This window comes from Tribolium madens, unplaced genomic scaffold, assembly GCF_015345945.1.
Source record: "Tribolium madens isolate multiple individuals breed KSU strain unplaced genomic scaffold, Tmad_KSU_1.1 Scaffold_97;HRSCAF=244;Tcas5.2_LG3a, whole genome shotgun sequence".
NCBI classification, from domain to species: Eukaryota; Metazoa; Arthropoda; class Insecta; order Coleoptera; family Tenebrionidae; genus Tribolium; species Tribolium madens.
Window position 1 is genome coordinate 14,917,452 of NW_025401069.1, and position 12,250 is coordinate 14,929,701.

Genomic DNA, 12,250 nt, shown 5'->3' on the forward strand with positions numbered 1-12,250 from the left:
TGATGAATATTTAATATTTATCTCGTCTTGGCGCGGAGACGACGTCGACGACGACGACAACGACGCCACCGCCGATGTGCTCCACTGCGACACCTCGTATGCAGATCGATTATTGCAACATATACACCAGGGGAAAACACAAAAAACAAAAAGAGCATACGACATTTTTTCTGCGAGTTTTTCACTAAACACCTCTATGCCAAATACTCTTAAAAATTTACTCGTTTTTCTCAAAAATTATAAGACTAGTGGAAAAAATAACCAAAAATCCGATTTTTTCATTTTGTTTGAGATAGCCTCTTTAGCTTCGACGTATTCATCGTTTGAAAACAAGAATTTTTGTATTTTTTATTAATTAATGATTCAAAAAAAAAACACAGAAAGGCACGGATTCTGAAATGTTCACTGTTTGCGACCAAAGTGACCAAATTTTTATTTTTCTTCGTATTTCCAAAAAACATTTCCTAAACAGTTCAAATTCGTCAAATAACGATAAAACTTCTTCAGTTTTTTGAGATCGACTGTACCTAAAATTTTTGTTTCATTTGTTTTCCCCTAAAAACATCTATGTAAAACCTCCCAAAAAGCTCAAAATCGTCGAAAAACGACAAAATTCCTTAAGTTTTTAAAGGTAAAAAGAATTTCTTTAGTTATACAAAAATACCATATTTATCAAGTCAGAGCCGAAATAAAATTTTATTTACATCATTTAGATATCCTTTGTTTCGATAAAATAGCCAAATAAACAAATTTTGTGTTTTTGATAATTTCTTTTCTCAAATTTTGGAAATTTTGAACAAGAATTCACATTAAAAGCCTTTGTACTGTTTCATAAAATTTCAATCAAAATTTGCTCAAAATAATTATGAGTTGCCTCTAAAAACATCCTTCCAAGACGTAAAGGCTAAAATTTTTCAGTTTTTAAACGCTGATCGCGACCAAAATGATCAAAAATTTTGAATTTTGCAAGAAGATCTATCTAAAATCTCCCAAAAAGTTCAAACCCGCAAAAAAAACAAAATGTCTTCTAATTATTGCTCTTTTCTTCAGTCAAAAGGCAGATCGAGAATTTTTTTTTAATCCAAAGTTTTAAGATTTATTCTTTATTTATGACATAATTTACAAAGTAGAATTTTGAAAATTTTTATCAATATCTGCTATTTATATCCAAAATATAGTAAGACTTCTTAATTTGTCCGATTATTACCCACCAAAACTTTGAGGAAGAATTCACATAAATCGTACTTTTTCATAAAATTTCAACTAAAATTTGCTAAAAGTCCTTATAAACACCCTCTAAAAACATCTCGAAACATCTTTCAAAGACATAAAAGCTGGGATTATTCAGTTTTCAAACATTAAACGCGACCAAAATAACTAAGAGTTTTGATTGTTTTGAAAAAGATCTATCTAAAATTTCCAAAATTGACAGGAACTGCCTCTCCAAACATCTTGAAGCATCCTTCCAAGACATAAAAACAAGAATTTTTCAGTTTTAAAATACTGAATGCAACCCAAGTGACCAAAAATTATAATTTTTTTCGTAAAATCTCCCAAAAAGTTAAAATTCACCAAAAAACGGCAACATTTGTTCACTTTTTACTCTTTCCTTCAGCCAAGAATAAGGTCAATAAGAATTCACTTTAAGTGTCTACAAATCACTATTTCTCTAAAATTTCGACTATTTGATGAAAATCATCTCCTGAAAACATCATGAAGCATCCTTAGAACCGTAGTTTTTGAAATTTTTAAGACAAGAAGACGAGGATTTTCCCCTTTGATAATTCTCTTGTGTGCAAGCCAAAAAATAATATTTAATTATTACGGCGTCTTTGGTGTGCAGCACACGATTCTGGTCCACAATAGAGCACGTAATTATCCTTTGTTTAAAGAGGTGCATGACTGTCGAGAATGGTCCAGATCGAATGGAGGAGCATGGCGTCTGTGTCATTCATACTTCTGTTCCGCTTGGTCGATGAATCGTCTGGCGAATTTTGATTTTGCGTTCAAGAAAAATCCGCCAAACAGGATAATAACTAAGTACATAAAGAGGCCAGATAGCGCCGACTTTCATTATTTCCAGGGCTGCGAGTTATTCGCCTCAATTTAGCACCGCTAAAAGCCATAAACCTGTGACATTGTAGCGAGAGGATCTGTGCAATCTTGTTCCTGCTGTAATAGCTGTATTTTATCGAACTCTCGTATCTCTATACTCAATTTACTAAGTCGATTTATCGAACACGAACAAAAAACATATACGCACAATGAATTGCCGCCAGATAAAGTAAATATTGAACAATTCAATTTTATCGAGTTTACGCCATTTTCTAGCAGACGGCGGTTTACGCCTTCACTGTGTTTTACGGTCGCTCGACGGCTTTTATTAAATATTCAGCCTTGAAAACGGAAAACAATTTCATAGACTCGAAGCTCGCAGATTTGACAACTTGGAGAAAGTGGAAATATAACGAAACAAACACAAAATTTCAGGTGATAATTGCCCAACTTTCCTTCGTTATGACCAAACAACAAAGGTTCGAATTTTCACCATCCATCACGATTCAGCTTTCTCAGAATCAAATAACTCGTGTTTGTTTAATACCCACATCACGCCAATTAGGTTTATTGTGTCGAATTCTTCGGTGATCGGAAATATATGCATTATTCATCGGGCAGTAAAATTCAGAGAGTACAGTGCTGCAAATGCAGAATAGCATTTGCAGTAATCCAGTTAGGTAAGTAGTTCGGGATTACGTTGGCCGTCCCATTCCTGATATTGAAGTATTGAAAATTACGTTTCGTGTCAGATGCATCGAAATCCGAGCCGGGATATATCCCGGGAAAGTTTTGGTTTTGCCAGTCGTAAAACACGAATTTTCTCAAAATAGAGAAAATAGAGAAGAGTTTTGAAGGGTTTTATTAATGCACTTCCAGTTTAAAATTTATGAAATGTCGAGGAATTGCGCTTTTAATGCCTGCGAACTAATGACTTGCTTTATTTACAATTACCAGTGTCTCCTCGTTCCTTTCATTAAGCGCAAAAGTTCTTTATTCCACTCCCATTATTAATCAGGTAAGAATTAGAAAGAACTTGCTTAAAAATTATAATTACAAAAAATATTACAAACTCCTGTCTCGCTCGCTCGCTAATGGTAAACACATCAAAGCTCGAATTGCAAATTGAATAAAAGCCTTAACCCAAATTGCTTTTTCATTATCAACAAAATATAGTTAGTTTTAGATTATATAGAAGTATAAATTAGTCTTGGCGTATCTCTCGCCCGTCATCAGGTTAAGGACTAACGATCTGACACGGAAGAGAATCGAATTTTCGGTTAACGCTTTGTTACAAAACTCGATTATATTTGTCGCGAATGAACAAATTGCTTCACAAGTTCCACACAAAATGTACTCGCGTTTGACAACTTAAAGATGTTTACTCGAAAGAAATTAAATAAAACAAGCCGCAATTCTGATTAGTTTGTTTACAATGTAATCGATATATCAATAAAGATAAATCGGCGGCTCCACTCTGTCATTCTCCGTCAATGTGACACTCGAACCGTATAAAGTAATTCTAATTTTAGTCATTTATACCCGTTTTAACTAGAGGCAATTAATTTATACGCTTCCGCAACTCCACGCTAAATATTTTGTGCAAATTAGGGATATTTTTAATGATGTTCAATTTCTTTATTAAGCCAGTAAATCGTCTTTGGAAAAGTTCAAAAAGCCAATTAAAACATCTTAATCACACCTTTCCGCCAATAAACCATTAAACGATACTTTAACGAGTGATGATATCAGTGATTTTTATTTCCATTCTGCTTTTATGAGAACGTAATTATTATCCTGGCAACAAAAATCGACGAGAGCTCAAACCAGTGGTGAGACTTGAGAATTGTGATAAGCAATATAGGCGACAGACTATTTCGCATGATATAGAAGTTTTTCAATGAGAAATTTCATCAAAAATATATTATTATGGCTAATTTCACTCAATTTAAGTTTTTTAACCACAAATCCACTAAATTCGAAAAATTTCGTCAAACCAAGACAAAACAATCTCACAAATCGGTTTCAAATGCGTACAAATTTCCAAAAATTGGTGTAAAATAAATAACATTTTGACTAATTTCGCCGACAAATTCACAAAATTTAAGACAAAAAAGGCACAGAATTCTATTTAAAACGTCTTATTGTAACGTTTTTCGCTCATTTCAAAGTTTCCTACGGAAAAACTTAGTAACTTTAGAAATATTATCAAAACACTTCATAAATCAAGAAATTCGCTCTAAAATGTGTTGCTTTGGCTCATTTGACTTATTTTAAATCCGAAAATTCATTTATTTCCAGGAATTTTGTAAAAACAAAACTAAAAATTCAAAATTTGTTTTGAAAAGTTTATTTTGCAAAAAAAAAGATCTTTAAAATTAATTTTAATTTTAACTACAGGTTCTATTTAAATATAAAATGTTTAGTACAAGTTAACAAGTATAAACTCTAAATCTCGTCAAAACAAGGAAGGAAATCGCACATCGGTTAAAAACAAATTATTTTGGCCTATTTTGCTTGATATAGACAGTTTCCTCATTAAATTTGAGAAATTTCATCAAAACAAGTTACAAATTTGTAAAAATTGATCAGAAATGCGATATTTTGGCAAATTTCACTTCGATTTAACTCGTTTCATAACCGAAAACCATTAAATTCAAAAAAATTCGTCAGCACAAAATAGAAAATCTCAATTAGATTTAAAATTGGGGAATTTTGTAATGAGAATAGGGATTTTGTCAAAAGTAAAAACTGAAAATCTAAAATTCGTTAGTTCTGAAGCCATATCTATAAAAAAAAACTTAGTTTTAACATACATATTCTATTTAATGAAATATGTTTAGTAGAAGTTTGTAAAGAAAACAAATTTTATAAAGAGTAGTAGTAATAAAGCGATCAGTAAATAAGTCAATTTTGATCAGTATAAAATGATAAATGATCAGTATTTAATTCATTTTTGCACAATAAAAAATTAAAAGTAATCAGTAATATAATATTTTGCACAGTAAAAATAATAAATGCTAAGTAAAGCAAACACAGTATTTTATTGTAATTTCTTCAGTAAAAAAATCCAATTTGCATAGTAAAAATAATAAACGCTCAGTAAATTTAACCAAAATTAGTAAAACAACATAAAATTTAAAGACTTCAGTCTTAGTTACATAGAAATGTATGTCCCCTGAGCAAGAATGTTATTTATTATTGGTACTTATTTTTATATTACTGAATATTTATTATTATTGGAGGGTGGTATATGTATTAGCAGTGGCCCCTGTGCAAGAATGATTTTAGCAAGGGCTGAAAACTGTGCACAAATGGTAATCAGTCTAATCAGCGTACGCCACTCTTTGCACTTGCGCAATTATTATTTTTACTGTGCATTTATTATTTTTACTGATCAAAAATACTTGTCGTTTAAATAATATACTGTGCATTTAATTTGTTCCCTTTTATAAAACAAACACTTAGCATTGTGTTTTTTTTTAAATGATTGTGTTTTGTAATTTTTTGCTCCCTATTTTATTTACCTCTGGAAATTACAAGTGAAATATTCCTAATTTTAGTTTTTTGTTGGTTAAATCTACGAGAAAATTTCTGTCTGCGCCCTTGGGTTTAGCCGTTGTGGAAAAATCGAATCGGACGGACGTTGATGGAGATAACGCCTCACTTCTGACACAATCAGGATACAACTTTTACAGCTGCTGCCATTATATACCTTTACGAGTGAAATATTAATGACTCGAATGAAATGAATGTCACTGGCAATTGAGAGGGTGTTGAAAAAAAATCTTGTTAATTTAATAAAGCTCGTCGTAGACTCCAACAAGTGCCCGGTAAATTTTAAATGCGGCAATATGTACGCGGAAGGTAGACCATATCCCGTCGAAAGTGTCGTCCTGAATCCGAGCGTGGTTCCCGATGATCCGGTTAGACTTGTGATCGGTCTAACCGGAACCGGAAAGCCGCGACGGAACCCGCGTTCAGATAACTCAAGCCCGAAAACCGGCTCGCAATAATTCATTTGACTTTTTAATTGTTTTCGAGTGATCGGCTCTCTTCTCTCTGCTTCGAAATTAATTGGTTCGAGGCACTTTTATCAACACAATTTTAGACGCTTTGTTGTTCCTGATAAATTCACGTAATTGAAACTTGAACGGACAAAGCCTCGGTATCTGCCCCGCTCTGAATCGGAATATAATTGAAACAATTTTCTTTAATCAAAGATTACAGCCTGCCAATTTTCTGATTCATTTGGGAAAGTGTGACGAGGGAAGCGGAATTTCAGAATTATCTTCATCGTTTTATTGCTAGTGTAATTCAGATTCTGTTTGATGTCGCTTATTGTGAGCTTGTTTATTGCCATATATCCTGAAATGTTACACTGCAACTTTGATTTTAATGTCCTTTTACGAAGTTCGTAATGACTGCTTTCAGGCAATTATTGCTGCATTTACTTCTCTGACTAATTATCCAATTTAAACTTAAAGGGGTTGAATAATTGCATTCGCAGTATAGGCGAACAGGTTATGTTAGTTTACTGTTTGCCACCCGGAGCTCACTAACCGATAAATATGATGATACAACATCCAGACAACTCCAATACAAAATTGATTTCTCATTACACTACTCCACTTCGTTCCCTCCAACACTCAAACCAATTAAACATTCGTTTCTCAAGCCCTCTCGTCCTATTCTTACAACAAAACGACGACTTTAATTCTAACCGCTAAAATAATTCGTTATGAGAAGTCAATTTGAAGACCAAACAAGTTTCGTATCCAAAAATTTTTTGCATTTTTCCCCCATGATTTTCACGAACCGTTCAGTGTGTCTATTCTCGTTATAATAATAATTTGTACTGAATGTTAATCGTGACAAAAAAGGGATAACTTTGTGCGCAAAAAAAATTATCAGGTGTATGTACCATAGTTTTTTTTCCTACAAATGTAAATGTAAATATCGTTTTAAAACATAGGCGGAGACGGGTCCTCAGTCTCAACTTATTTTTAATTTTATAAATAGAAAAAAAAATCTATTTCATATTTTACAATTTGAAAACTTTTAAACAATTTTTCTCATTAAAACGCATATTGGTGTTTAAATGAGTTTTAATACAATGAAAACTGGGTGCTCATAAAACCAAAAAACAACACACAACTTGGGCACGCCGTAATTACGCCTTCGAAGCGTAATGTGATAAGAATCTATAGAATAAGTTTTGCAACAAAACTAACTTTAAAACTCTTTCACGTTTGAAACTCATTTTTTGGTTGTTTGTCATCGACTGTTTCAAACTTATTAAAAAGAGGTCTTTGGCGACAATATTTAAAACAAGACCAGGTATTTAAATTGCACCCCGAGTAAAGTATTTTAAAATCCAAAACAAAGAAAATTAGGCCAGGACCCAAAGGGAATGAAATACAAATATACCCATCCAGAAAGCCAGTTGTACGAAATTGAAAAGATAATCATTATTTACATTTAAAATAATGAATTTTTGCTCGAGCAATTGGGGCTGTGGTTGCAGGAATTCGTCTAAATAAGTGATCGCTTATTGATGTGGCTGTGAGGGTCCCGCGGGTACGGGCTCCTGAGCGTCCGCCCTCTTTGTGCTCATTTCCTCGCACTGTCTCTCTGTGTTATTTCACCGCTTAGAATGCGTAAGACCGTTTTAGTGGCGGAACATCAACATTCCGACTGCGTTTCGCTCGAGAAAATGTCTCGTCTTTTCAGAACTGTACCTACAAGAGTTGTAAAATTTAGATGAAGCTGAGAGCACTCCCGGCTTTTACTTTGGCTACGAAGCTGTGACTGAATGGGGAAGAATTAGTTTTATTGCGTCATAAACGCCCGAAACAGATACGTACCAAATCCGACACGATAGTTTTACAAATCGATCGTGACCGTGAACCGAATGCCGATGCACAAATTAACTGCAATGCAATTACATCGCCGACCTCCAAAGTTACAAGCTTGAAAATATCGCGCCAGATTGCAGAAAAAATGTTACAAAATAGAACACTCAAGAATTTTTTTAACCTAAAGCCAAAACACAACATAAAATAGAAAATCACATAATTAAATTTACATTTCAAAAATTATCACAAAATCAATAATAATTCAAAATCCCAAATAATTCAAAATACTCCCAAATAACTCCAAGGAATCCCAAATACTTTCAAATAATTCCAAAATAATTCCACCACTTGCACAGCATAATTCAACGGTTTACCTCTCAATTGTAGTTTTAAAATTTTTAAAATTGAATATCCTTCATTATGTATTTTTTGTCGCAATAGAAACAGAAAATACTTTTGTAAACTCTTTACAATTAAAACGGGTCCTAAAATTTGTAGTCTATAAAAAATCAAATCTGTAATTTGTTAAATTTAAAAAACCATTGAACCAGCAACTATTTTGAAACAAATTTACTTACATTTAAAAAAAAGTTGGATATTCTTTAATTTTGTTTTTTAAAATAGCATAACAAGTATGTAAAAATATTAACGGGTTTTCGAATATACATCAAAAATTATTTTACTTAATATTAGCAAAAAATTAAAAGTTTCACTTTTAAAATTTTTAAAGTTATATCCTTCATTTTGCTTAATTTTTTTTCACCAATTTACGCTAAAAGAATTTAATTCCCGTATTTATTTGTTTTTTTGTGTTTTATTCTTCACTTTTTTCATGACTTGTATCAATCCGATTGCTAAAAAAATTTGTGTTTGTCCTTTATATTGGGACGGCATGTCCGGCTTTCCGGCCAAATCCGGAGTTGTCTTAAGAAATGGCGGATGCGCCGGGCGAGGAGTTGAAGGCGTCGGTGGGCGTCGAAAGGGAATCGGGTTAGGCGTCACTCGTTCCGAGTGAAGTTTTTTAGATAAGTTGTAATAGTGGCAAGCAGCCCGTAACATATCAGTGTAACTGACATAATCTTCTTTCTAGCGAACATAAAATCTGGAAGAATGTCCAGGCTTGGCGGTCGACATATCGCAAAACCGTAATCACGACACCTTTGGCCGCCAGCTTTTCATTTCCTGCATGAATCGACAGCAGACGTGACCCCCTTTACAAATATTTCTGCCGGACCCTTACTTCATAAAACAAGAATATTGCCTTTCTTTCATAAGACTCTTTTTATATTTTCATATCTTATGAACCTGCAGACCTTCTATTCGATGTTTTCCTAAGAAATTTACAATAACAAAAAATCAACAGCTTGCGAGCTGAAAAGCCTTATTGACATCCTGTCTGCAACTAACCAAACTCATCGAAGCGACACTTCATAAACTAGCACCAAGTTTTTTAAATTTCAACTCACCAAATGCGATATTATGAAACGCAAGCCATACCTGAAAAGAAAATCATAATTAGTAAAGTCACATCGCTGTGATAAATTACATTCAGATGATAACACAGTGTGTTATTAGCACTTAGAAAATTGAAATTCTCGCCCAAGCAAATGTCGCTTAAAAAGCGTGCTTTGAAGAAGTCGACCGATTTGAAAGGTATTAATGAAATCAGTGATCAATAGAATAACCGAGACGTCTTAGAAATTTTTTTTCTTTTCAAATTGGACGAAATGCCGACGAATTTTTTTCAATAAAGAACTCGACTTTTGAGATATTTTCTGTGCGGGATGGTTTCATCATAAAACGTCTAACGATGTGTCAAGTTAAACTTCGCTTGCACTGCTCTTACGTACAATAAATTCCCCGGCAATAGAATCGTTCCAAATGACGATAAAATAAGTTATGAACTGTTAGGAGACTCATTTTATGTCACTTCTTTTTACGAACTTGTTTTAACAATCTCTCTAATGGAACACACGTGAAGTGGTATCTTACATTCAGCTTCGATCCATTATTCTCTCTCTAATGAATTCGTCATTAAGCAATAGAAATATGAACGGGTTTGGTAGGTAATTAATCCTCAAAAGGCCCGACTAAACCCGAGCTAAACAAAGGCGAGATTCACACAATTCACACAAATGTATCGTGGTTTTAGATAATTATTATGAAAGCTCTCAAAAAACCTTAAAACTCAACTTCCGCAGCATGAATTTAAATGTCAATTTTTATATCTCTTTTATTGTAAATTTAGTCATTTACGACCAAATAAAGCGTGGCTGTAAAGTGTTAAAAATTTAGGTCGAACCAGTAAATTCTCAAGTATTTTTCAGGAAATTGGACAAAAACGCATTTAGCTGCAACTTATGAAATCATCACCGGTGTCTTAATCCTGTTTCAGTGTCATTCACTAAAATAACGTTGACGCGATTGCAAAAAAGGTAAACAACAAATGCTCAAATGCTAAACTTTTGTTGGAGTTAATTTGCTTAGTTAAAACTCTATAATTTTGCTAGTGTCGCCTAAAAGTCTGCAAAAGTCAGTGAAAGTGCTTTTTTCGTCATCACTTTGCATCCTGAAATTAACTTCAAAGTCTTCTTAAATGAAGTCATATATGAAAATAGCTGAGTTGTTGCCGCGTCTCACCAAATTAAGTAAAGACTGCAGCAAATAATTCCGCAATTCTGCAAACAATTTTATTAAAATTCACAACTGTCAACACTTTAATTGAAAATAAAGCTATGGACGGTGGGCGTGCATCATTAGCAAAAATATAATACCATTCCAGTTCTTGTGTTGTTAATAAAGACGCGAATCCACTTTCACCTGCCTTATAATAGCGTTAGCGCACTTCTTGTTAATATGGAAAACAAAGCAACCGCAAGACAATACTCTTTATTCCTGCTGTACATTGTGTCTGATCGCGCAGACAAAAAACACAAAGTGTTCCATTTTCCGAGAACAATACTCGGTGTTCCGCAGCGCTTTTTTCCGGCCGTTGCATATTCCGCATTCTTGTGTCTTTCCAAGGCCAAATCAAGTGCGAAAAATTTTAAAAGCCGCACTAATGTAGGCGAAAATGTGACAATAAAAACGGAGAGTGGACTAAAACGTGGAAAAAGATTTATTTAATCGTCAAGGGATTTTAGAAATAGTCCGGGTCTGAACGGAAAGACGAGATTAATTATGAAGTATTTTCAGAGTTATAAATAGATCAAATGGACCGAAAATTTCGGTTTATGGACGTGCCGACATAAAACTAAACTAATTGAGAACCACACGCAACCCCATAAAGAATCCCTTCACAGACATAACCAAGGGATAATTCGTCATACTATACCGGGCCTTTGAATTTTTCAAAGGACACTCTTCCCTAACTCGTTTGGCGGATCATCAAATTTTAGTCCCCATCAAGTTACAAGGCGAAATTACATCATCAAAGTTTTCACAAAAAATATGAAGTTGTACCTCATTTTCTTCTTGTTCTATTATTTATTTTTCTCTTATAGGTACACTAATAATACTATGGTACTGATTTAGTTTTTTTTTGAGAACAAATTAAATGTACAGTATATTCTAAACGACAAGTATTTTCGATCAGTAAAAATAATAAATGCTCAAATTTACAAACGAAATGTTTCCGCGCAAAATCGGAATATCGCAAAGCGTTCAAAAACAAAATTGTGGTAGGTATCAGGAGCACAGCAGTGCAAAGAGTGGCGTACGCTGATTAGACTGATTACCATTTGTGCACAGTTTCCAGCCCTTGCTAAAATCATTCTTGCGCAGGGGCCCTTATTATTACATATACCACCCTCCAATAATTATAAATATTCAGTAATAAAAATAAGTACCAATAATAAATGACATTCTTACGCAGAGACCATACATTGTTTTAATGTTATGTTGTTTTACTAATTTTAATTAAAGTTACTGAACGTTTATTATTTTTATTGTGCAAATTGGATTTTTTTACTGAACAAATTACAATAAAATACTGTGCGTGCTTTACTTAGTTTATTATTTTTACTGTGCAAGATATTATATTATACTGATCATTTTTAATTTTTTACTGTGCAAAAATTAATTAGTTATTGATCATTTATCATTTTATACTGATCAAAATTGAATTATTTATTGATCGCTGTATTACTACCAGTTTTTTTGTTTTTATTTATGTTGTTCATGAAAAAATTAATATATCACAAACCTTTTTTTTCTTTCTCAAAATTCTTTTGGGGCTTTGAAGTCTTAAACAACACTTTACGACTCACCATCTATTTGTTTCAAGTCAAATAATGTGCAGAAAACTGCATTTTAGGTACGATGCGTCAATACTGCTC

The 12,250-nt window shown here is 33.2% G+C and overlaps 1 protein-coding gene across 3 annotated transcripts in view; it reads right to left on the minus strand.

The window, feature by feature from the left end:
- The window catches only part of LOC123015332 (Krueppel-like factor 6), a 159,257-nt gene that overhangs the window by 66,828 nt on the left and 80,179 nt on the right, over nt 1-12,250 (minus strand). Inside the window, exon 1 of one of the 3 annotated variants that reach the window (XM_044415036.1) lies at nt 9,380-9,392. The exons of the other annotated variants lie outside the window; for them this stretch is intronic. The gene's annotated coding sequence lies outside the window, so the exon portion shown is untranslated. Of the gene's footprint in view, nt 1-9,379; nt 9,393-12,250 lie in introns of those variants that run through there. 3 annotated transcript variants of the gene reach the window in all.